Genomic DNA, 26204 nt, shown 5'->3' with positions numbered 1-26204 from the left:
TACCTACAGGGTCAGTGAGTGACTATTTTAGATTTGTGGGTCATAAGGTCTTTGTCTCATTAATCAGCTCCATCTTCGTAGTGTGAAAGTGATAATAGATAATAATGCATCAATGAATGAGGGTGACCGCATTCCAGTAAGGAGAAGGCAGTGGCACCGCACTCCAGTACTCTTGCCTGGAATATCCCCTGGACGGAGGAGCCTGGTAGGCTGCAGTCCATGGGGTCGCTGAGAGTTGGACATGACTCAGTGACTTCACTTTCACTTTTCACTTTCATGCACTGGAGAAGGAAATGGCAACCCACTCCAGTGTTCTTGCCTGGAGAATCTCAGGGACGGGGGAGCCTGTTGGGCTGCCGTCTATGGGGTTGCACAGAGTCGGACACAACTGAAGCGACTTAGCAGCAGCAGCAGCAGCAGCAGCATTCCCATAAAACTTTATTTACCAAAATAAGATGTGTGCCTGAGACATAGATTGACCTCTGTGTAGAGGGGGAGCATCTTTTTCCAGTTCATGCAAAAGTACTCTATAGAATAATGGTGCAGTTTTCATAGGGCTTGCATTCTATTTCCCTCACATGATCGGTTATCATTTTATAACCCAGTGATCATATATGGAGAAGGGAATGGCAGCCCACTACAGTGTTCTTGCCTAGAGAATCCTGTGGACAGAGGAGCCTGGTGGGCTGTTGTCCATAGGGTCGCACAGAGTCAGACACGACTGAAGCAACATAGCAGCAGTAGCAGTGATCATATATGTGTTGTGTGAGCCTCTTTATAAACCTTTTTGCAATAAAGTAGATACAAATATTTAAAAATAGATTCTCTTGTGTGATTGTCCCAGGATATTGGTCTATGGGACTTGGGACAGGGAGACCAGGGGACCAGGGAGGGACAGTGTCCAGCAGGCGACACAGTGAGGATGAGAGTCCTGCCATGCAGGACACACCCAGATGGTCACACAGATGTCCTCCTGGAGGCACCAGCCACATCTCCACCCTTGGAAAAAGGCCAGGATGTGGGTTGCACTCGAGTTGACCCTACTCATCCTTAAAGACAGGCAAATAATAAAGATAAAACAGGGGGTCCAGAATGAGGGCACAACAAAATTAGCCAGTAGTCGACCCACCCCGTGACAGACAGATGGGCACCAACAGCTAGAAGGGCTTACATGTGAGGAAAAAACCAAAGGATTGGGGATCAGGATACCCAGCAGGAGAACAGAAGATGTATTAACAGAAGCAGAGGATGCCACAGCCCTGGGCTCCCCTGGTTCCTGCTACCTCTGTCCAACCAGGTTATGCATGGACTTGGTTATTTTACTGAAAACAACCGTGATGCCATCCATTCTTTCTGCCAGAGCCTTGAAGCTTCCATCATGCCAGGAGTCATGGTATCCAGCACCCCTTAGCTTTCATTCAGCATTCTAGACATTGTCATTACTATTCTGTATTGGCACCCTGCCAGGGCAATTGTCATTAATTCAGTGTTTCATCCTATACTAGAGCAAAAATTCAGAATGTTTAAAAAGAAGATGACAGCTCTGCTGTCGTCTTTTCTGGGTCAGTGGACTATTTAATAAGATTTCAACTTCATTCCTATCATTTCAATAAATAACTGCATCTACACACTTTGAGCACAAGGCCTCAGCAGGAGAAAGGGGATTCAACCACACTAATATTCCCAACTCTTCCTCTCCAGCACACATCTGTATGTCTTTCCTGAATTCAGATTGATTTTTGCAAGGCATTTCCACCTACAGAGCGTGAAAGCTGAGTTTTCTACCTAAAGCCCAATAAAGTTTTAGATTGGGTTCAGCAGAGTGGAGGCCCTTCAAGACACAAGACACATGGCCCCAGTGGTAAATCTTCACTTTGCTTGTATGAGACTGACAAAGATTAACTGGATGCTGACTAGGGGTCAAGCATTTTGTTAACACCAATTGGAAAATAAAACAGGTGGTGCTAGTGGTAAAGAACCCGCCTGCCAATGCAGGAGACAGACACAGGTTCGATCCCTGGTCAGAAAGATCCCCTGGAGGAGGGCATGGCAAACCTACTCCAATATTCTTGCCTGGAGAATCCCATGGTCAGAGAAGCCTGGTGGGCTACTGTCCATAGGGTCACAAAGAGTCAGACATGACTGAAATGACTTAGCATGCATGCAGTTGAAAGATATGACTGCAGCAGCCATGGGGTCAGCCTCTGGAGCCAGGAAAAGCTTTCTCGGGGAAGACATCTCTGGAGCTATGACTTGAAGCATGAGTCGGAGTCACCCAGAAAAGAAAGAAACAAGATGAGTCCTCGTGGGTATAACTTGCCCATCTGTGTTTGTAGGGTTCTGCAGAGATGTAGAACCGAAAGGATAGATAATCATATCTTCATCAATTTATGATAGGGTTACATCCTGATAAGCCTATTGTAAGTTGAAAATATTACAAGTCAAAAATGCATTTCTTACACCTAACCTGCCAAGCATCATTGCTTAGCCTTGTTATTCAGTCACTCAGTTGTGTCCAACTCTGCAACCCCACGGATTGCAGCACACCCGGCTTCACTGTCCTTCACTGTCTCCTGGAGTTTGCTCACACTCATGTCCATTGAGACAGGGATGCCATCCAACCATCTCATCCACTGTCTCCCCCTTCTCCTCCTACCTTCAATCTTTCCCAGCATCAGGGTCTTTTCCAATGAGTCAGCTCTTCGCATCAGGTGACCGAAGTATTGGAGTTTCAGCTTCAACATCAGTCCTTCCAATGAACACCCAGGACTGATCTCCTTTAAGATGGACTAGTTGGATCTCCTTGCTGTCCAAGGGACTGTCAGGAGTCTTTGCCAGCACAACAGTTTGAAGGCCTCAATTCTTCAGCACTCAGCCATTTTTATTGTCTAGCTCTCACATCTGTACATAACTACTGGATAAACCATAGCTTTGACTATACAGCCCTTGTCAGTAAAGTAATCTCTCTGCTTTTTTAATATGCTGCCTAGATTTGTCATAGCTTTTCTTTCAAGGAGGAGGTGTCTTTTAATTTCATGGCTGCAGTCACCATCTGCAGTGATTTTGGAGTCCAGGAAAATAAAGTCTGTCACTGTTTCCATTGTTTCCCCATCTATTTGCCATGAAGTGATGGGACCAGATGCCATGATCTTCTTTTTTTGAATGTTGAGTTTTAAGCCAACCTTTTCACTCTCCTCTTTCACCTTCATCAAGAGGCTCTATAACTCTTCTTCCCTTTCTGCCATTAGGATGATGTCATCTGCATATCTGAGGTTATTGATATTTCTTCTTGCACTCTTGATTCCAGCTTATGCTTCATCCAGCCTGGCATTTCACATGATGTACTCTGCATATAAGTTAAATAAGCAGAATGACAATATACAGCCTTGACGTACTCCTTTCCCAATTTTGAACCAGTCCATTTTTCCGTGTCCAGTTCTAACTTGTTGACCTGCATACAGATTTCACAGGAGGCAGATAAGGTGTTCTGGTATTCCCATCTCTTGAAGAATTTTCCGTAGTTTGTTGTTGATCCACACAGTCAAAGGCTTTAGCCTAGCCTCGCCTAGCCTTTTTGCTTAGCCTAGTCTGCCTTAAATGTGCTCAGAATGCTGACATTAGCCTATCATTGGGCAAAAACATCCAACACAAAGCTCATTTTATAGTTAAGTGTTTTTTTTTTTTTACCTATTTGGATATCTACCTTTCACACTGGAGTTTTCCTCAAATGTTTAGAGATATTTAGTGGCTTGTTTGGATGACTGGATTAAGTTTATTTCTTTATTTTTAAAACTTATTTATTTTAATTGGAGACTAATTACTTTAGAGTATTGTGCTTTTGCCATACATCGACATGTAAGTGTTGAATAGCTCATGTAATTTATTGCATACTGTACTGAAGTGAAAAACAGCATAGCTGTCTGGGTATAGAATGGTTGTGAGTATTTTGGTTGTTTACCCTTGTGATCTTGTGGCGGGTGGAACTGCAGCCTCTCCTTCTACCCAGTATCATGACACCGCCTACTGTATGGTTGAGAAAAGATGAAAATTCAAAATTTGAAGTGTAGTTTCTCCTGAAACCAAACCTATTGATTCTTGGTTCTTTTTTTTTTTTTTTAGTTGTCAGATATGCTAATTCCAAGAGTTCTTTCCCCTTCTCTGATGATTCCTTTTTCATTGCACCTTATTCTGTTTTTTTGTTTTATACAATATCTCCTCCTAACTGTCTGAGGATATTAATTGTAGTTATTTTGAAGTTTCCTCTTCTCTGCATTTATTTCTGTTTCCTCTGAAGTCCTTTGATGTTTTTATTTTCTCTCTGCTTTTCATTTTGAAGGTTTTCCTCAAATGGCTACTGGTCATTGATAACCATTGACTGATAGTGAAGAAGGAGGCAATAAAAAACCGGTTGGTGGGTCCTGGGCCTGGAGGCTCCCCACTGGTGGAGCATCGGACAGCTAGAGCTGGTGGAGAAGTTCCTCCACAGGATGACCAGGCTGCAACTGGCCATGTCAGGGTCTGAAAATCTTCACTGTCTGGGGCCTCTTCAGTCTTGTGAATGGTGTTGATCTTGGCCTGGCCTCTGAGGATGTGGCTACAAGACAGGACATGGGAGTTGGGACACCTTTTATGAGTCAGACCTTTGTTTATTCCCCTCCTCACTTCAGCCATGTGCGCGTGCCCACCCTTCCCTGTGAGTGACCCAGCATCATAAGGCTGGGAGTGGATTTGTGGGTCCAACAGTGTAGGGGAAGAGTGTCAGCTCTACAGCCCCCAGCACAGCCCATTTTCGGTGGACCCCAGTCCTTCCGTAGCTGGAGATTCTCTGAAGTTCTGTGAGTAACTGGCTTGCCGGGCTCGCCTAAAGGAGCACTGACATCAGAGCTTCCGACAGTCCATTCAGTCGGCTCCTCCTTCTGCTTGGCTTTTTAAACATGTGATGACAGCTCACTCTTTGGTATAAATGGTCCTGATCTCTTTGTCCCAATGGGTTCATACTGGTTTTATTCCTTGTCTTCCTTGGGGACTCATCCAGTCACTGAATAAATACTTAATGATCACTTACCCTGTGCCAGGCACTGTTCCAAAGCAGTGGGCAGAAACACGGCCATACTTGTCCACCTGGTGCTTGCATTCTAATCATCCGAATGCATCTTGTCAATTCCCCATGTTTACTGGAAAGTGTCAAGCCATCTTCTACAAATGTAACTCAGACCATGTCCCTCCCCTATTGGAAACCCTTGTCAACCAAGTACGAGCTCATACTGCTCACCGCAGGACAGGCCAATAAATCAAGAAATGAGTTGTAATTAACCTCCAATTAAAATAAATAAATTTATATTAAAAAAAAAGAAATGAGTTGTTGGGGCAAGGAATCACAACTTTATTCGGAAAGCCAAACAGACCAAGATGGTGGACTAGTATCACAAAGAACCATCTACCCTGAATTAGAATTCAGGCTTCTTTTCTACTAAGAGGGGAGAGGGCATGGCTGGTTATTGCAACTTCTTAGTGCTGAATCCTTTGTTCTTGCAGCTGTCCACATGGGTCTGGTCACCATGATCCTCCAACAAGACAAATGTTACTGTCTTTCCTGCAACTTTTTATCTCTAGTATTAAAAAGCAAAGATATCACTTTGCCAACAAAGGTCTGTATAGTCAAAGCTATGGTGTTTCCAGTAGTCATGTATGGATGTGAGAGTTGGACCATAATGAAGACTGTGTGCTGAATTGATGGTTTTGAACTGTGTTCCTGGAGAAGATTCTTGACAGTCTCTTAGACAGCAAGGAGATCAAACCAGTTAATCCTAAATGAAACCAACCCTGAGTATTCATTAGAAGAACTGGTGCTGAAGCTCCAATAGCTTGGGCACCTGATGTGGAAGGCCAGCTCACTGGAAAAGACCCAGATGCTGGAAAAGATTGAGGGCAGGAAGAGAAGGGGACAGTAGAGGGTGAGATGGTTGAATGGCATCACCAACTCAATGGACATGAGTTTGAGCAAGCTCTGGGAGATGGTGAAGGACAGGCAGGCCTCTCATGCTGCAATCCATGGGGTCGCAAAGAGTGGGACACGACTGAGCAACTAAACAACAACAATTAATGGAAAAGTGTTATACCTATAAAGGTCAGAACCTTGAGAATGCCCTACCTAGCATGTGTATTTCAAGCTACAGGTAGCATTCTTGACAAAGGTGCCAAGCCAGCATGACTCAGCACAGGCTGCAGAGCACAAGGATGAGAGCTGAAGGAATAGATCTAGTACTGGAGTCAGGTTTGTTCTTCTCTGCTACACCCTTGCAGCCTCCTTGCACTGCAGGGAGACTGGGCCAAGGCCCTCGCCCTAGCTGGAATGAGTCCTGATGCCTCCCCCAAACTCTCCCCAGGCTCCTGCAGCCTCACTCCTAACTCAGCTCCGCTTTCTCCTTCCTGTTCCTCCAGCATTCGGTGCCCTGTTGTTATTTATTATCACATTAGGCTTCACAGCACTCCCTGGAGAGAGAAAGTGTTGCCTCCACTTTGCAAGTAAGCAAAGTTTAGAAACTTCACATCACCAAGTTAGGTCAGGTCACAAAATGAGCAAGTGATGCCAGCTGGGTTCAAGGAGGGATGTCTGATGTCACAGCTCCCCTTGGCACCCAAACTGCCTCCCTCGCTTCTCTCCAGAGCAGTGTCTACAACACTTAGGAAGACACAAAGCCGTGTTCTCTCTCTCTCTCTCTCCCTCTCATCACTTCCCCACCTGCTGTCAGAGAATAGAGAGAGAGGGACCCAATCAGAGCACTGGCAGGAGCCCAATGAAGTGAATGTGAAAGTTGCTCCATAGTGTCTGACTCTGCGACCCCATGGACTATACAGCCAGTGGAATTCTCCAGGCCAGAATACTGGAGTGAGTAGCCTTTCCCTTCTCCAGGGGATCTTCCCAACCCAGGGATCGAACTGGGGTCTCCTCCATTGCAGACGGATTTTTTTTTTAACCAACTGAGCTATTAGGGAAGCCCTGGCAGGAGCCAAGGACCCTACTTGTCTTGGAGAGGCTGACACTTTCAGAGATTGTCTTCTTTTCTCCTCCATAAGGACACACAGATCCCTGGGAACAGTCACCAATGTGGCCATTTGTCAGCTTCAGGTTGATGAAGATGAGTCTGGAAGAAGCAGAGGCCCCAGGCGTATTGAACCCCTTTTAAAGTTATTGGTCAGAATCTGCAGTCATCCTTCCCTCATCTCCCTCCCTTCCCGCCCCTCCACCCTCCATTCTTTACTGCCCACCCCTCCTCCTTCCATCTCCCTCCCCACCTCTCCTCCTGGATTCCCCCCAACCCTGGATTCTTCACCCCCACCTTCCACCCTCTACTTTCCACCTCTCCTCCACCAGCATCTGTTTCCTCCTCTCCACACTCAATCACTTTTCTCCCAGCTTTTTGATAACCCTCCTGGTGGTCTCCCTACCTTCTTTCTCCCCTCTTTATTCCCCAAGCTGTCCAGCAGGGTCTCTTTCAAGTGCTAAAGAAACAAGTTTCCATTGTGTTAGAAATTCTCCAGGGGCTTCTCCTGGTCTCTTCAAAAAGCCCAGACCCCAGTGGCCCTGTTCCTCCTAACCCGCTGCAGCCACCTCCCCACTTGCCTTGTGTCGCCCACCCCTTCATCCAGCCTGTACTGTGCCCCGGCAGCCCCTTCTCCCTTGCCCGGGGCATGTCCAGTCTGCCTGGGGCCCGGGCCCCTGCTGCTTCTCCTGGGTCCTCAGCTCCAAGAAGTCTGCTCCAAGTCCTTCCACCCTAAGAAGGGGCTGCTCCCCCGATACACCCCTGGCCCCTGTGCCCCCTGCTGGCTCTCTGCACATTTACACTGTTGGAGAGGACTGTATTGCTCTATCTACCAAATCAGTCTTGATTACAGGGGGTCACCAGACATCTATGTGATGTGATATACCTAGAAATGCCCTCAAATTCAAAAATACCTGATCCTTATATTTCACCATTAAAATTCACATTTTTGTTTCCATTTAGGCATAAGAAAGAGCTCTCAAACCTAAAATAGCTACCAAAGGGCTAAAGCATGAAGAACCTGTCTTGGTAAGCTTTAGCATCTCAGATCACTTTCCAAACTGACAGACAGCTTTGAGACAGGATTCCCAACTTCAGATCCACAAAATGCCCTCTTAATATTTGCCCCATCACCCCACCAGCCAAATGCTTCCCTTTTTTTTGTCAATTGATTTTTCTTTCATTTAATGCATTCCTTTTAAAGGACTTTTAGTTCATATCTGAAACAGCAAACCAATATCACTTGCTTTAAATAGAAGGCGACTGTCAAGAAAAATCAATGAAACAAAATCATATGACAAAACTCAACCAAAAGTGTGAGCTGAGTCCTATCCTCTCTTTCTTTGTATTAAAAAGAGGATGGAATTAGCAAGTGATGGAGAGATGGTCAAAGTACCAGGCTGACTTTCTTCTTGATCAGGAGAATGAAGCAAAAACTGAAATGTCCAATAGTGTACTGCTTTCCATGCAGCTCCTGAACTAAGCAGTCAAAACATTGATGATAGCACATGCTTTATGAAATGCTGGCTGAGTGGGAAGGGAACGTGGGCAAGGAAGGAATTGGCAGAGAGGGTACAAAACCAAAGATCATCATAATGGTCCCTAACCTTGGGTTGGGTGGGTGCAGGTCATCACCCACACAGCAGACCACCAGCCAGTTCCCCAGAAAGTCTGATTTCCTGTGTCGGGTGGTGGGTGTCTGCATTTTAATTTAGTCAAGCCTGCTGGTAGTGGCTTTGATGGAGTTGATGGAGACTTCTCTGAGAAACACTAGCCCAGCACATGGAGCTGTGACTGGAACGTTCCTGGAGCCCCATCCCAAAGCTCCAAGTTTCATTGGTGCTTCTGACCCTCCCTAGCTTGTTGACCTTGGCGTGACCTTGGCATGTTGCTCCCCTTCCTCATGCAGACAATGCTTCACCTACAAAAGCAGTGACAATTCTGCCCAGGCATGTGGCTGAGAGCTGGTCACAGGCTCTATGTAGAGAGGTAAAGTCCCTGGTCAGCTCTGGACTGTGCAGATAGTGGGCACTCAGAGAGCTTTCAGGGGTCAACACAGTGGCTGGGGAGAAGGGAGTACTGCGTGGAAGGGAAGAAACCTCAGGATTGAGCCCTGAATTAGGCTCCCTCCTCCCCACCATGGCTGGTCAGTGATAACGGTGGGGTTGACAGTAACCATTTATTGGGATTCTATAAGTGGATATTCTTATGCTCCTTTTGAGATCATTGGCAGAGCCGGATTCAAACCCAGGTCTCCAAGACCTGTGGCACCAGCATCTGTGCCTGTCACATTTCCTTTCTTCCCAGACCTTCACCAGGGTCCCCTTGACTCCGTCACAGGGTCCCCGCACTCTCTAACATCCTTTACCTCCATCGTTCAATCCACTCTCTAGCCTCCTCCTTATGCCGACCACATACTCCCTCTGATTTCAGGTTTGCTGGCTCTTCCTGGACCTCTATTTCCCAATAACCATCTCTAGAGGGGGCCCATCCTCCTACCTTCCAACCAGAGGCCAAGAGGGTCTCTTTCTTTCCACATAACCCCATGAGAGGCTGTTATGAGCTGAATTGTGTCCCCACACATTCATATAATGAAATCCTAACCCCCAACACCTGAGAACGTGACAATATTTGGAGATAGGGTCTTAAAGAGATGATTAAGATCCATCATAAGGGTGGGCTCTAATGGACATGACTGGTGTCCTTTTAAGAGGAGGGGGATTAGGACATAGACCTGAAAGGAGTGCTGAAACCAGGTGAGTTCACAGCAAGAAGACAGCCATCTACAAGCTAAGGAGGAATGACTCACCAGAAGTGAACCCTGCCCACACCTTCATCTTGGACTTCTAGTCTCCAGGACTGTGAGAACCTAAATTTCTGTGTTTTAAGCTCCCTACCTCCTTGACCCATATGCGGTATGTTGTTGTAACAGATGAAGGAGCCTCTGAAATTAAAAGACACTTGCTCCTTGGAAGAAAAGCTATGACAAAGCTAGACATGGAGTGTATTGAAAAGCAGAGACATCACTTTGCCAACAAAGGTCTGTCTAATGAAAGCTGTGGTTTTTCCAGTAGTCATATACAGATGTGAGAGTAGGACCATAAAGAAGACTGAGTGCCGAAGAATTGATGTCTTGGAACTGTGGTGCTGGAGGAAACTTTTGAGAGTCCCATGGATTGCAAGGAGATCAAACAGTCAGTCCTAAAGGAAATCAGTCCTGAATATTCATTGGAAGGACTGATGCTGAAGTTCTGATACTTTGGCCACCTGATGCAAAGAGCCAGCTCATTGGAAAAGACCCTGATGTTGGGAAAGGTTGGGGGCAGGAGGAGAAGGGGATGACAGAGGATGAGATGGTTGGACAGCATCACCAACTCAATGGACATGAATTTGAGCAAACTCTGGGAGATGGTGGAGGACAGAGGAGCCTGGCATGCTGCAGTTCATGAGGTAGCAAAGAGTCAGACATGACTTAGCAGCTGAACAACAACAACAAGCAGACCTGTACCAAAGGCTGATGGTTCCTCTGATGCATCCTTGGGAACTCAAGCAAATATAATCTCTAGATCCCAGCCCCACTGCAAGGCAGCTACCTGAGGTCTCCAAGGAGGCAGGACATAGGTATTCCTCTCCTTGTGTGTGTGGTGAAACTTGAGGATCTTCGTAGAGGTGACTCTGTTACTAATAACAGCGAGGATTGTGCTCCAGGGGCTGCTGCCACTAGTGCCTGGACCACAGCTGGAGCCACCATTGTCTGAGACAGGACGTGATGAAACCACATACACGTGAGGCTACTTGAATCACCAGGCCATGTTCAGTGCGTGAAGTGTTTGCTGAGCCACTACTTCTTTCCTGGGGACAGTTTGAATATGTTTATTATTCTGGTGAAGCTGCCCCTAACCAGACCTATCCTGCAGCTGGCTGTGAGCTATTTCATTTCTCCTCGCTCAACAGATAAAAAGAAAATGGAATGGAGTGGGCTGCATCAGAGCAACCCTGGCCCTGTTGCCATGCACACCCCAGTCTCTTCCCCTTATGTTTAATCCAAGGTCCTCACTTCCAGGGTCCTCGCTGTAACACGGCCCTTCCTACCCCTTCCCAAACCTCTCCAGTGCTACCAAGAGAAACACAATAGGCCAAACTTCTGTATAGAAGTAATGCTATGAAATGGAAGGGGGTTGCTTAGGAGATAAACAGGAATTGTATTAATACTAATGCTCTGCCTAATTTTGTGAATGAAAGTAGGGTGAAAGTGAAAGTTGCTCAGTCATGTCCAACCCTTTGTGACCCGATGAACTGTACTGTCCATGGAATTCTCCAGGCCAGAATACTGGAGTGGGTAGCCTTTCCCTTCTCCAGGGGCTCTTCCCAACCCAGGGATCGAACCCAGGTCTCCCACGTGGCAGGTGGATTCTTTACCAACTGAGCCTACCAGGGAAGCCAATTTTGTGAACTGATGTTATAAAGAGAAAAGTTTCGTGTTTAAGATGAGGATGACTTTACAGGCATCCTCTCCCAGCCCCCCTCTCTCTCTCTCTGTGTATACAGGGACTTAAACTCTGACTTAGCTTCTTCATCCATCAAATGGGAATCATTGTCCTTCCTGAGGGGTAATTGGGAAGATTAATTAAGGTGAAAAAATGTAAAGTAAGAGCAGTTTCTGACAGTGGAATCTTGGGCAATCATGGACTCCTTCCACAGCGCTTTTGGAGTTTACTATGTGCCAGGCACTCCTCTCTACTTGAAATAGAGTGGACAAAACTCAGGCCAGTTCTTATTCTCATGGAGATTACATTCCTCTTAGCTAGCATGGTAAAGCATCTGCCTGCAATGCGGGAGATCTGGGTTCAATTCCTGGGTCGGGAAGTTCCCCTGGAAAAGGAAATGGCACCCCACTCCAGTATTCTTGCCTGGAGGATCCCATGGACAGCGGAACCTGGCGGGCTACAGTCCATGGGGTCGCAAGAGTAGGGCATGACTTAGCACTTTCTTTCTTTATTTCTAAGGATAGACAAGGAGAGAAAAGAAAACATACAGTAAATGTGGTCATTCACATTGTGTTATTGCCGTGCAAGATGTATCCTGGGTGATGGGACAGAGAGCTGGGTGGGGAGGGCAGGCTAGTGGGGATCACCATGGTGATGATGATCACAATAAAGATGGTGATGAGGGTGGTGATGATGATGATGGTGACAACAATGTTGATGATGATAATTGTGGTGATAAGGATGACATGTTGATGATGGTGGTAATGATGATGGTGACACCAGGGACCTTTGTACCATGAGCGGGCTTCTTGACTTCTCTGAGCCTCAAGTTCTCAACCACAGCATGAAGATACAAAGCCACCTTGCAGAAAAGCCTAAGAATTACATGACTGGAGTTAAAAGCGGGACCACCCACATAATTAGAGGGGTCCAGTGCAAAATGAGAAGGCAATGGCAACCCACTCCAAGTACTCTTGCCTGGAAAATCCCATGGATGGAGGAGCCTGGTAGGCTGCAGTCCATGGGGTTGCTAAGAGTTGGACACGACTGAGCATCTTCACTTTCACTTTTCACTTTCATGCATTGGAGAAGGAAATGGAAACCCACTCCAGTGTACTTGCCTTGAGAATCCCAGCGACAGGGGAGCCTGGTGGGCTACCGTCTATGGGGTCCCACAGGGTCGGACATGACTGAAGCGACTTAGCAGCAACAGTGCAATATGAGGGGCTTCCTCCATGATTCAGCAGGTAAAGAACCCACCTGCAATGCAGGAAATGCAGGAGACGCAGTTTTGATTCCTGGGTGGGGAAGAGGGCCTGGTAGCCCACTCCAGTATTGTTGCCTGGAGAATCCCTTGGACAGAGGAGCCTGGAAGGCTGCAGTCCACAGCATCACAAAGAGTCAGACGCGAGTGAGCGACTGACGCAACACGTGCAAAATGAACATGCAGATGCCCTGTTCAAATCTTGTTAAACTTCCCTCTTAGCTGTGTCTTCCTTTCCCTCAGGAGGAAGGAACAGAGGGAGACACGACAGAGGGCCCCTCGACCCCTCTCTGTGGTCTGCTTCCTTAACCTTTCCCCAGAAATGTAAAGCTCCGCAACTTGTAGCAAGCAGACTCCAGCTTTCCATCCTGGTCTCAGTTCTTCCGCTTTCTGTAGAATTTCCCCTTCTCCCATCCAAGATTTTCTTATTTCTAAATTAAGCAGTTTAAAGCTTTTTGGATGTATTAACTCAAACTTCACCATAAACCAAACCTGAGCTAATTCTTTTGTACACATCATTGCACTGAATCCTCACAACAACCCTCAGAGGTAGACTTGATGTTTGTCCCACTTTACAGATAAGGATAACTGAGGCTGAGCAAGGTTGCCAGACCCGGCGCTAGTTTGTTTCAGATAGACCTGCGGTCCCTTCAGTGTTGACAGACTGGAACTTGGTGACTCTTACACATTTTGGCAGCACACTCCCTTGGATGAAATACTTCCAGAGAGACTGGGCCCTGAAAATAGCAACTCTTAAAATATTAATTCTCTGTAATGCTCCACACAGACTCGCTTTCTAACGAGGCCTCCCACATTCCTAGTAAAATCAGGGAAAGGAAATCTCCATGTGTGGTTCCAGTCTGGGCCCTGCCATCAGCGGTGGCTGGGTGGGTGTCAGAGTCTGTTTTGCTTCCTTCCTTTGCCAGCTGATCAGTACCTGCTGTGTCTGGTGGCTTTAGAACCTGCTAAATGAACCCTCTTGGCTCCCTCCTGCACAGATCCACGCTGTGAGTGGAGAAGTGGTTCTCCCCTCCCCCCACCCTCATCACACCAATCAAACCAAACAGACCTGCCCCCGAGGGGGCCCACGGGACTCAGCAGCTATAACACAGTCCTCCTAACTGATTCCCAAAGGAACCGGAGCCCATTACTGGGGCCCCGTGTTTTAATGAAGTGATGACTACAAGCCAGGGATTGGAGACTGAGAATTCTGGAAAATTCCTCTCCTGAATGCAGCCTCCCACTGTGGTGGAAGGTGTGATGTGACAGACAATTCAGATATCCATCATGTCCCTGAGCAGAGCAGGGCTCTCAAGCCTCAGGAGGCATCAGAAACCCACTGGAGCTGGTGGGAAGGCAGGTTCCCTGTCCTGGGACTCTGTAACTGGTCTAGGGTGTGTCCCAAGTAGCTGCCTTGCTCAGAGGAGCTCTGTAGACTGTGGACCAACCTTGAGAAATAGAAGAGGAATCACAGGACAGGCAGCCCTGAATGCTGGGCCTTCACCCACTCAAGTATCCAAACAATTGTTTACCCAGTGTGTTCTTTGTGATAGACCGTGCTATGGCATACACACAGATATGAGGACAGGGTGCCTGCCCCACCCAGGAAATGGAAAGAGCACTGGGCCTCAGGAGAGCTGGATTCAAATCCTGCTGTTGCCACTTTAACTCTGACCAGGGGAAGTCACTTCATCTCTCGAGGCTTCAGTTTCCTTGTCCATAAAAAGAAATTAATGCTGATTCTCTAGGGCTGTCATGTGGGTTAAACAAATTGCAGCGTGGAATTTGTGAGCTGTACAATAGCACGTATGTATATAGAAGGAGTTTCATGAGTTGTGTGATTGCACATATGTGCAGAATGGTCATAATCATTTTTGAGGTCAGCTCTTCTGTCTCCCTTCCTGCTTCATCCTGTTCCCTCTAAATGCCCTGTGCGATAGGACTGAGTCAAGGTGGAGGAAGCAGTCCTATTTTTTGAGTGTCTACTGTATGCTAGGAACTGAGCTAAATCCTTTAAATACATTATTTCATTTCATCCCCATTTTACAGATGAGGAAAACTGAGACCCAGGCAGTAGAAGAGTTCACGTATAAAGGGCTTCAAAGCTTTATTCATCATCACAAGTGGTCCTGTGGTCACTGCAGGGCATGGGCCAGCATCCTATCCTTCTATACACTTCTATAGTTTTCCATATGCTCTGCAGTGAATCCTGCTTTGAGGAGTTCACAGACTGATTCATGGACAGACCTTTGCAATCGAATATTCTTAAAGGAACTAGAAAGAAAAAAAGACTGATCTGGGTGGTTCTGTGAGGACTTCATGGACCCTTCCTGACCTGTGTAGGAAAAAAGCCCTTGTCTAGGGAGGTGTGTTGCTAGGCTTCTCTATCCGTGAAGGAATTAATTGAACCCAGCGCATCCCTGAATATGTTTGTGAATCCTGAGAGCCTTGAATTCTCCACAAGATACACTTGGGAATAATTAGCCAAATGCAATTGCCTTAGTAACCAAGTTTACATCCAGGCCCCATGGAGTGGCCCAGCATTTGAACAGAATTAATCAATGTCAACCATGCTGCTGTTTGTTCTTTGCAGGATTAAAGGAAAAACAACAAGCCTGAAACATAGCTTGACTGGATGCACTTTCTCTCCCAAAGGAGAAGAAAATGACTTGAGTTGCTCCATGGGGTTTTAGGCCAGATGTAAGAAAGAACTGACTGGCTAGAGTGTGTGTACACTGTAAAAATTGTTTCCATGCCTTAAAATCAAGTCTTGGGTCTCTAACTGGTACATCCAGGTTCCATCTTGGACTCTGTGACCTGGAGGAAAGGTTTAACTGCTCCCAGCCTCAGTTTTGTGGTCCAGTAAGATAAGGATGATATTAGTTTTCTTGGACTGCATATAGAGTTCCGCAGACTAGGCAGCTTAAACAGAAGTTTATTTTCTCATGATTCTGGGGGCTGGAAGTTCAAGGTCAATGTGTCAGCAGGGTTGGTCTCTTCTTACAGATGGCCGCCTTCTTCCTGTGTCTGCACACAGTCGTCCCTCTGTGTGTGTCTGGGTCCTCGTTGCCTCTTCTTGTAAGGACCCAGTCAGATTAGATTGGGGCCACCCCAGTGACCTCATTTTAACTTAGTCATCTCTTGAAAGGTTGTATCTGCAAGTATGGCCGCATTTTGAGGTACTGGGGATTAGAGCTTCAACTCTGAAGTTCGGGGTACATGATGTAGACTGAATGGGCTTCCCTTGTGGCTCAGACAGTAAAGAATCCACGTGCAATGCAGGAGACCCGAGTTTGATCCCTGGGTTGGGAAGATCCCCTGGAGTAGTAAATTGCAGCCCACTCCAATATTCTTGCCTGGAGAATCCCGTGGACAAAGGAGCCTGGTGGGCTATGGTTCATGAGGTCGCAAAGAGTCAGACACGACTGAATGACTAAGCACACGCACAATGTAGGCTGGATCATCCCTCCTGCAAAGATGTCAGGTCCAAATCCCCCCAAATCTGTGAACACAATAGCTTACATAGAAAAAAAAAAAAAAAAAAGACTTTGTACATATGATTATGGTAAGGGTTATGAGCTGGGAAAATTATCCTGGATTTTCTAGGTGGGTCCAATATAGCCGGAAACGTCCTTATAAGAAAGACAGGGGGAGTCAGAGTCAGCAGTAGACAAGAGAGCGAGGGGCCACAGTCAAGGAACAGAGGCCTCTATAGAAGACAGAGGAAAAGTCAAGGAAGCGGGTTCTCCCTAGAGCCTCCCAGAGGAGCTCAGTCCTGTGGACACCTGCTTTTAGCCCTGAAGATGCATTTTTGGACTGTAAGAGGAAAATCTGCTTTGAGTCACTAAGTTTGTAGTGATTTATTACAGCAGCAGTTAACACAACATTGTAAATCAACTATACTTCAATAAAATAAATTTTTAAAAATAACAAACACGTCTCCAGCACTGGGTCTTATTCTGAATCTATGTCCTCATAACTCCGAGGCTCCTCTTTTCCTCTTTGTGTACAAGTATAGTGGTAGAGCTTGCTGGTTTGCTTTGATGCCTTCAGTTGATGGGTTGAAAATTTGACGACTACATCTCAGCATTCACTTTTTCTTTTGACATGACGTTAGAATATGGAAGCCTAAAGTCTGGCCACTAGCACTGCAGGCACCAGAGGGCCGTTAAAGGGGTTTGTGTAAGAAGGGATGGGTGGATGCTTTGTAAAGCCATTTGTTGTTGTTGTTCAGTCACTAAATCGTGTCCGACTCTTTGCAACCCCATGAACTGCAGCACCCCAGGCTTCCCTGTCCTTCACCATCTCCTAGAGATTGCTCAAACTCATGTCCATTGAGTCTATCATGCCATCCAACTGCCTCATCCTCCGACATCCCCTTCTCCTCTACCTTCAGTCATTCCCAGCATCAGGGTCTTTTTCCAATGAGTTGGTTCTTTGCATCAGATGGCCAAATTACTGGAGTTTCAGCTTCAGCATCAGTCTTTCCAATGAATATTCAGGATTGATTTCCTTTAGGATGGACTAGTAAAGCCATTGGATCAATGCAAAGAAATAGAGGAAGACAACAGAACGGGAAAGACTAGAGATCTCTTCAAGAAAATTAGAGATACCAAGGGGACATTTCATGCAAAGATGGGCTCAATAAAGGACAGAAATGGTATGGACCTAACAGAAGCAGAAGATACTAAGAAGAGGTGGCAAGAATACACAGAAGTACTCTACAAAAAAGATCTTCATGACCCAGATAATCACAATGGTGTGATCACTCACCTAGAGCCAGACATCCTGGAATGTGAAGTCAAGTGGGCCTTAGAAAGCATCACTATGAACAAAGCCAGTGGAGGTGATGGAATTCCAGTTGAACTATTTCAAATCCTGAAAGATGATGCTGTGAAAATGCTGCACTCAATATGCCAGCAAATTTGGAAAAGTCAGCAGTGGCCACAGGACTGGAAAAGGTCAGTTTTCATTCCAATCCCAAAAAAAGGCAATGCCAAAGAATGCTCAAACTACCTGCTGCACAATTTCACTCATCTCACATGCTAGTAAAGTAATGCTCAAAATTCTCCAAGCCAGGATTCAGCAATACGTCAACCGTGAACTTTCAGATATTCAAGCTGGTTTGAGAAAAGGCAGAGGAACCAGAGATAAAATTGCCAACGTCTGCTGGATCATCAAAAAAGGAAGAGAGTTCCAGAAAAACATCTATTTCTGCTTTATTGACTATGCCAAAGCCTTTGACTGTGTGGTTCACAATAAACTGTGGAAAATTCTGAAAAAGAGAAGGGCATACCAGACTACCTGATCTGCCTCTTGAGAAACCTGTATGCAGGTCAGGAAGCAAGAGTTAGAACTGGACATGGAACAGACTGGTTCCAAATAGGAAAAGGGGTACGTCAAGGCTGTATATTGTCACCCTGCTTATTTAACTTCTATGCAGAGTCCATCATGAGTAATGCTGGGCTGGAAGAAACACAAGCTGGAATCAAGATTACCGGGAGAAATATCAATAAGCTCAGATATGCAGATGACACTACCCTTATGGCAGAAAGTGAAGAGGAACTCAAAAGCCTCTTGATGAAAGTGAAAGAGGAGAGTGAAAAAATTGGCTTAAAGCTCAACATTCAGAAAATGAAGATCATGGCATCTGGTCCCATGACTTCATGGGAAATAGATGGGGACATAGTGGAAACAGTGTCAGACTTTATTTTTTATTTTTGATAAAACACTCAAAAATCACTGCAGATGGTGATTGCAGCCATGAAATTAAAAGATGCTTACTCCTTGGAAGGAAAGTTATGATCAACCTAGACAGTATACTGAAAAGCAGAGACATTTTGCCAACAAAGGTCCATCTAGTCAAGGCTATCGTTTTTCCAGTGGTCATGTATGGATGTGAGAGTTGGACTGTGAAGAAAGCTGAGCACTGAAGAATTGATGCTTTTGAACTGTGATGTTGGAGAAGACTCTTGAGAGTCCCTTGGACTGCAAGGAGATCCAATCAGTCCATTCTAAAGGAGATCAGCCCCAGGTGTTCTTTGGAAGGAATGATGCTAAAGCTGAAACTCCAATACTTTGGCCACCTCATGCGAAGAGTTGACTCATTGGAAAAGACTCTGATGCTGGGAGGGATTGGGGGCAGGAGGAAAAGGGGATGACAGAGGATGAGATGGCTGGATGGCATGACCGACTCGATGGACATGAGTTTGAGTGAACTCCGGGAGTTGGTGATGGACAGGGAGGCCTGGCGTGCTGCGATTCATGGGATTGCAAAGAGCTGAACACGACCGAGCAACTGAACTGAACTGAACTGAACTGAACTGAAAAAAGAAATACAACCTTGTACTTGGATGTTGTAATAAAGAAACATATCCTGAAATCCAAGTGACATAATTTTATTTATCAAATCAGATATTCATTATAACCCTGCTCCTTGAATTAGTACCACCTAGTTGAGATTCTCGGACTCGAATTCATTTTTTTCTTGAGTTTCTCCCCCAGGCAGAGAACACTGGTCTAGAGGCAAGATGAGAATGAGTCTTGTTTACTGACATGTGACCTTTGACCCTCTGTAAATACTTCTTTCTTCATAATAAAATATAAGTAATGAGTGATACCTGCCTCTCAGAGTTGGGTCGGAATTGAGGGAGGTGACAGAGAAAGTGACACCATAGCACCTGATCCAGAGACGCCACACCCCTCATGAAACCCACGTGACCCGCCCACAGGGTGCCTGGCTCACAGGAAGGTCTCCGTGAACTGCAGACCTTAACAGTACCAGGACTTCCGCTAACATGAAGGCATTGTGTTGAGGGCTGAGGTCTGTACATGGCCCCTGCTTTCCACAGGAAGCAGGGGAGAGATGAGAGAAAGAAGTGAAATCTAACTGGTAACAATGATCCTGGTTGCAGACTTGATACCCAGTTTGTGGAAGGACAGTCCATGCCCTTCCCCAAAATGCGAGAACCAAGCTCATCTGCCCCTGTCCCCCATCGTCTTGCTGCTGAATGGATGCCAGCTGGCCACCGAGGTCCACAGCCAAGGTGAATCCCAGCATTTTAACCCCAGCTTGGTCACTGCCTCCAGCCTATTCCCTGGTGCCCAATCTGATAGCCCAGCCCTATGTTATTAACCACAAGCCTGCACCCTGTGGGCCTGGCACTGGGCTGGTTGCTCTCATAAATCCTCACTGACACTGAACAGAAACATCTAGTACTCAGCCAGCCTGACGGAAGATGCCAAGAATTGCTTCTTCAGGCTAACAACCTGAAGTTCGCTCCCTAATCAAATAGAGGTTTTGTCTGTGTTCAGAACTGGCCATCCTTCATCCGGTCCCCAGTCCTGCCTATAATGCTCTACATGCGACCCCTTGGAGAGCAGTGAAGAAATACAGAACTTTCCGGATCAGATGACTGACACCATCAAATCTGTGTTTCAGAACATTATAAAGTTCCTGTAATAGTTAGGATGTAGATTTAGGTACTTTGTTGCTGTTTAGTCGCTAAGTCATGTCAGATTCTTTTGAGACCCCATGGACTGTAGCCCACCACGCTTCTCTGTCCATGGGATTATCCAGGCAAGAATACTGGAGTGGCTTGCCATTTCCTTCTCCAGGGGAGCTTCCAGACTCAGGGATCAAACCCACGTCTCCTGCATTGCAGGCGCATCCTCTACCACTGCGTCACCTGGGACGCTCTTGGGGGTGCTTTAACAGTGAGCAGAATGAAAACAACTGACGCTAACAAATCCTCACCATGACTACCTGGAGTACATGTTATTATACAGTTTATAGATGGGGAAACTGAGACTCTACCCTGGGCGTTGTGCCAAGACCTCAGGACCAGCAGATTTGGGATAGAAACATGGCCTCTCCTGTCCATCTCCCTTTCCTCCTCCATGATGCCAACAGCACATTCTTTCCCTAGGGGTAAAATATCCACAGATGTTCATTTCACAGACGTGGCTCCTTTTCCAGCAGGTTTTCATTTGTCTTTATTGCTGCATAAGATTGCAGACACTCAGAGACCCCCAGCAAAGGGACACGTGCAGATATGTCCCCATGGCCCTTTTTTGCAGTCTGAATCAGAGCCATTTCTGTGCTTTTTTTTTTTTTAAATAGCCCGGCTGACATTTTATGGTTTGTTTTATTGGAGGGCTGGGGGATAATTCAAAAGCAAAACCGGGTTTTATAGCCTTTGCAAGCACACTTTCCATCAAAGCATCATTTTGCCCAGCTCTGAAATTATGGGTCTGTCCTCAGAAAACATCGTCGCAAACTTACCCATCCACACAGTGCTTCTGATGCCCTTTCCGAACACAAGGGCTGATTTTCAGCTGGATGACGTGCTTGAGCTGAGATACAATCAATGTGAAAAGCAGAACCGGAGGAAATGGCCCTGGAACCCGCTAACCTAGAGGTTCCGATAAGATGCTTTGCCCATAAATGCTATTCTTATTAAATCCTGAATGACTCAGGCTCCCGGCTGCTCTGTAAGGCTTTGCAAGTCTGCCTGGTGAGTTTCCTATGAAAGATACCTAATTCACTTTGTAAAAGCTTAAGAAGCTCCCTTTAAAGAACAATGATAGAACCTTCATTGTTGTTTATTTCAGCACTGCTTGTGCACCGGGAGCCCCACTAAGCCTCCCATGATAGCACCTCTGTGTCTACACCCCCAGCCACTGTCAGACAGGAACCATCATTCCCAGTTTCCAGATTAGGCAAGCGAGGCTCAGAGGATGCTGCCCAAGGTCATATAGCTCTCATAGCAATCTTTTATCATGGCAGAACAAGTTTCTACTAAAGGGGAGGTTTTTTACATTTATTTCCTCAGTTTCCCAGGGGTCAGGAGTTGGTGCACAGCTTAGCTGGCCCTTCTGCTCAGGGTGTCACAAGCCTTCGATCCTGGAGCCCACTGGGATGCCTTCCTTTCTGGATCTTTCTGATCTGTCCCAAGGTCTCCTGGTTGTTGACAGACTTCTGTCCCTGGTGGCTACAGGAGTGAAGTCCCTGTTTCCTTGCTGACACTCAGTTTCTAGAAGTGCCTGTAGTCCCCTGTCATGTAGCTGCTCCCACAGGACGGCCGGCAAGGGAGGCTCCTGTATTCAGGCCCACCAGGATGAGTCTGATAGCCTGCAATCATCGGGATGACCCTGCCCCCTTGTCTTGTCACAGGTTTAAACCATTCACCCTCTCAGCCTTCTGTGCCTTCATTGGCAAAATGAGAGCTTGCTCCTGGGTCATATCAGACTTTCTCTTTCCTGCCATTCAGATGTCAACCTGATGCTACATCTTCGGAAAGCCCTTCCATGGCCGCCTACTCAAAGCAGGTCTCCTTTCTAGACCCTGATTTGTTCTTCTCAGAGTACTTGTCCCAACTTGGGGTCGTGTCCATTTTTCACTCCTGTCCCCCTCCTAGAAGCGAGCTCCATTTGACTGGCTCTGTCTTGTCCACTGTCGTGGCCCCAGGGACCATGGAGGGGATGTCTGAAGACCGCTGACTCCCCTGTGTGCTGAGAGCCGATGCAGAGCTTGTGTCAGACAGTTTGTCCACACCACAAGGGAAGCCGAGGTACAGGGGGTTCATCCCAACAGCAAGAGGTGCGGGCGTGGGGACTCAGGCAGGTTGCTCCTGAGTAGGACTCGCCCAGACAGAACACCCTCTTTCCTTGGAGCCGTGGGGTCTAGTCTACCAAGTCACTCGTGCGTGCTAAGTGCCTTCAGTCATGTCCGAGTCTGCAACCCCATGGACTGTAGCCCACCAGGCTCCTCTGTCCATGGGGATTCTCCAGGCAAGAACACTGGAGTGGGTTGCCATTTCCTTTTCCAGGGGGTCTTCCTGACCCAGAGATCAAAGGATCCTGCGTCCCTTATGTCCTCTGAATTGGCAAGCGGGTTCTTTGCCACTAGCGCCACCTAGAAAGCCAAGTCACTCATATCTCTGCCCTTGTTTGGTCCTCAGGATGTAAGAGACCACAAACAGGGACCTTCTGATGGGCTCTAATAGACAGTGGTCCTCTCCAAGGTCACACCGTGGTCACTGAGGGACTCTAGTTGGAGCTTGACATTTACCCACCTCCTCCATAAGCTCTCCTTCTGCTCCATTAGGCATGCAGCTTCCTGTGGCTGTTGCAGTAAATTCTCACAAAATCGGTGGCTTCAAAACATGCAAATCTGTGACCTCACAGTTCTGGCCAGAAGGCTGAAATTCAGGTGCCCATGGGGCCACCCTACCCCAGAGGCTCTGGGAGAGAATCTTTGCCTTCCTCTTCCAGCTTCTGGGAGCTGCTGGTTCTCCTTGGCTTGTGGCCACATCACTCCAGACTCTGCCTCTGTCTAGACATGACCTCTTCTCCCCATTGTGTCTGTGACAAAACCCCTCTCTCCTTTCTAAGATAACAGACAGCATCAAACTCAAGGTTATTTCATCTTGAGATCCTTAACTAATTCCTTGGAGGAGCAAAGGCCGTGACTCAAAATAGCATCATGTTCTGAGGTCCTAAGTATTCTGAATTCTGGGGAGATGCTATTCACCCGCCTATACCAGTCGCCTCTCCTTAGGCTTGCCACCACTGCCCCATCTTTTCTTGGTTCTGCCATTTTGGTCCCCACTGGTCCATGTGATCCCTGGCTGGCCGTTCCCTCTTCCCTGGCTCCGTGGCCAGTCTGTACTGTGGCTTCTGAGCCTCCCACCTGCATGTCTCCCCTCCCCTTCCCACTGAGTCTGAGCTTCTGGAGGGGAGGGACTATGTCTGGAGCCTCTGCAGGTCAAGCTCTCTGCCCAGATCTGCCAGGAGGAAGCACTTGAGGAATGTCCCCAGAAGGAAAAGGAAGGGACTGAAGGAGGAGATGAAGGATGAAGAAGGAAGGACTGGAGAGAGGTGGTCAGAAAACCCAAGACAGGGCACGCTCAGCATCAGGGGAGGCAGCAGCTCGAGTCAAGGACCTTGCAGCCGTTCAGGTCCAGGCTTCTGGTCCATGGCCACCTCTTCTGAGATCCCCAGGCCCCAGACAAGGTCACCCTAGTCCAGTGACACCTTAAAGAAAGGATGCTCTTTCACATTCACTGCTGTTTTCATTCTTAACAAGTATCTATTTTCCCTTTTCTCACCTTTCTTGAAGAAACACTCCTGGGGTAGGCCCTAGACAGGGGCCAAGTGTTTGCTGATTTGAGCCACAAACACTTGACTCCAGGCCTTCTGCCTTTTGTTTTAATTGTGTGCTTTCTCAAGTTCATCCTTCCCCTGCGGGCTCCATTAACAACCCATCTCTGTTCACCAGGGATGTTGGTGAACTTGGCAGCATGGAGTTCATTGGTTTAATGCCCATCAATATTCATGGTGGGAAAAGTCACAATAAAATGAAAGTTTAATATATGGATTGAGTGTCTCCTTCTTTCCCCAAAGCTGCAGACATTGCCTCATATGGTTCCAAATAACCACGTTGTGTTTTCAGGTAGAATTGCTATTTGATAAACTCTGGAGCAGTCACTTTTTATTTCCAAGAAAGCCATCATTAGTCTCAAAGGATTTGACATTGACTCTAAATGGGTGAGTGGGGCTTGCATTTCTAAAATCTATGGCTTTAATACAACACTTTGGAAAGTGTGTGCTTGCTAATGGTGTATAAATCAGAGCTGAAAGTGTCAACTCAGTTTCTCTAAGGCTGTGTTTCTCTCACATTCATTCTTCCCTGTTTCCTGTATGTTGATAAAGATTCTCTTCTCTCTAAATTTCTGCTCAGGCTCTTCTGAGTTCTTTTGAAACCGGGCTTCATCTTTTGGACTTCCATGTTGGTTTCTGCATTGTCCAGTCTTAGTAAAAACCTACTAAGTCAGTTTAGGGGCTTCCATGATAGCTGAGATGGTAAAGAATCTGCTTGCAATGCAGGAGACTGCAGTTTGATCCCTGGGTCAGGAACATCTGCTGCAGAAGGCATACGCTACCCACTCCAGTATTCTTGGGCTTTCCTGGTGGCTCAGCTGGTAAAGAATCTGCCTGCAATGTGGGAGACTGGAATTCGTTCCCCAGACTGGGAAGATCCCCTGGAGAAGGGAACAGCTACCCACTCCAGTATTCTGGCCTGGAGAATTCCATGGACCGTATAATCCATGGGGTCACAAAGAGTCAGATGCAACTGGGCAACTTTCACTGTTACCTTCACTAAGTCTGTTTAGCCATAATCTACTATCCGCCCAAACTCATCATCCTCTGATCAGGTTGCTCATCCCCCAAGTGGTTTGATGCCCTGGCTGCCCTCAGCAAGAATACTGATGAAAAGTTAGTGACTTTCCATCCACCAACCCCTACCTCCTCAGCTTCAAATTCCCACTTGTCCACACTGGGTTTGGAATGAAGCCCAGTTCTATGCTGAGATCCCTTTTCCCCTTTGGTGATTGCTGTTGGATAAAATCTATCTTCAGTGCTTTAACTACTGTCCGGGTTTTTCTCTGACAGTGTCTGCTGGTTACAAGCACCATGCTGGAAGTGCAAAAAGTGAAGAAAGCAAAGCCCCTGCCCCAAAAGCACAGTTTGGAGTTGGGAGCCCTTTGCTTTAAGGATGAGGAGAGCTGAACTTTTCAGAAACTGCCTAGCTCAGATTTTGCTGCACATGGCCCACTGTGTTACCCTAAAAGTGAAAGTGTTAGTCGCTCAGTTGTGTCGGACTCTGCAATCCTATGGACTATAGCCCGCTAGGCTCATCTGTCCATGAAATTCTCCTGGCAGGAATACTGGAGTGGGTTGCCATTCTCTTCTCCAGGGGATCTTCTTGACCCAGGGATCAAACCTGGGTCTCTCGCATTACAGGCAGATTTTCTACCATCTGAGCCACCAGGGAGGCCCTAAACGGGATCAGCAGCCTTCTAAAAGGACTAGATAATAACTATTTCAGATTTTGAGGGCCACATCAGTGTGTGTTATACATTTCTTTTCATTTTTGCTCTGTGTGCTATACATGTGTCTTGTTTTGCCTTTTATAATCCTTTAAAAATGTAGAAACCCTCCTAAGCTCACAAACTGCAAAAACTGGTTGATTGCTGGGTGTGATTTTTCAAGAAGCTAAATTGACACCTTCAACCCTGATTTACTCATCATGAACATGCATGTGCTTTCCGAAGCTCCATATTAAAATCACAGATTTTAGAAATGCATGCTCCATTCACTTCTTTATAATAAATGTCCCATCTCCTGAGATCATACAAAAACTACCAGAGACTGTGGTCCATCTCTGACCCGGACAAGTTACTGACCCTCCTAGAGCTGCAGTTCCCAGGTCTTTGGAACAAAGGTCATTAAACCTGGGAGGTTAGTACGTACCGAGGGGCAAGGGCTAAATTCCACCAGGAAGCAAAAGTGTCTGTACTCACTGAAGAGACCCAGGGCTCAGTGAGTAGTCACTCCTGGGAGTCA

At 46.7% G+C, this 26204-nt stretch overlaps 1 protein-coding gene across 1 annotated transcript in view; it reads left to right on the top strand.

Moving 5' to 3' along the window:
- The window catches only part of STK32B (serine/threonine kinase 32B), a 383198-nt gene that overhangs the window by 284014 nt on the left and 72980 nt on the right, over nucleotides 1–26204 (top strand). The window lies entirely within an intron of this gene.

The sequence above is a fragment of the Budorcas taxicolor genome, chromosome 6, assembly GCF_023091745.1.
Source record: "Budorcas taxicolor isolate Tak-1 chromosome 6, Takin1.1, whole genome shotgun sequence".
Lineage (NCBI taxonomy): Eukaryota > Metazoa > Chordata > Mammalia > Artiodactyla > Bovidae > Budorcas > Budorcas taxicolor.
Note: the sequence above shows the minus strand (reverse complement) of the source record. Positions and strands in the feature narration are given on the sequence as shown.